Source organism: Alligator sinensis, unplaced genomic scaffold (assembly GCF_000455745.1).
Source record: "Alligator sinensis unplaced genomic scaffold, ASM45574v1 scaffold393_1, whole genome shotgun sequence".
Taxonomy (NCBI): Eukaryota; Metazoa; Chordata; order Crocodylia; family Alligatoridae; genus Alligator; species Alligator sinensis.
The window spans coordinates 1425236-1426211 of NW_005842292.1; positions in this window are offsets into that span (position 1 = coordinate 1425236).

The window sequence follows — 976 nt, forward strand, 5'->3', positions numbered from 1 at the left end:
GTGTCCTAGTGTCCCCGGGCAAACCTCCGATAGGAAACAGGTGTGCAGGTAACTCGACAAGGCAAAGGCACACACAGCGAAACAACAGCTAGCATGTGTGACCACTTGCAAACAGGCTACCCTACAATAACTAAACCAGGCAGCGTAGCCCAGGACTCAGGAACCATCCTACGACAATACACTGGGTACCATAGGGTACCCTGGGTACTTCATTGTTTCATAGTTGTTAGGGATCTTACAGATCATTGGGTCCATCCCTCCTGCTTGCTGTCAATATATGCTCAAACATCCCAGGTAGAGGGCCATGCCCCCCACTATAGAGGAAGGCAGAAACCCCCACAGACCGTACCAACCTGACCATGGGGTAAAATTTCTTCCTGACCCCAAATACGGCTGGCCCAAAGCCCAGCACTCCCAACTATCACTAGAACTAGAGAAACAGCAGGTGTATCCCGTGGAAGAAAACCCCAGAGGACTGGGGAAACATGCTTCAGATCCAAGGAGCTTTGGAGGGAAAATTCAAGAGGGAGAACTAGTCCAAAAACCACATCTGCAACCTTTATCATTGAACTAATTCCACAAGCAAAGCCCCAGCCCTTCCTTACAGCAACGGCATCTGAAATTGGGAAAGAAACTGTCTCTCCCCATCATTCATTCAGCACAGGGCATCTGCCCCATCTCCCCCCAGCGACTTGTAAGTGCTGGCTTCAATTGCTGCCCCTCCATGGAGTGGCATTGAGCAGGTCTTGACACTCCTCACGTGCCACCTCTTGTCCCGTAGGCATCACCCCGGGAGAGCAAAGACGCCCCCCCAGGAATTTTGGACGGGCTGTGTCTCTTCCCAGCTGAGCCAGCCCATTTGACGGCCCCTGCTCCAAACACCCGTAAATCAACTCATCTGAATGCAGCGGCAGGAGTGCTCTGTGTTGCTCCGGTCCCTGGCTGCTCTCCTAAGCATTTATATTTAGGTTCCCCC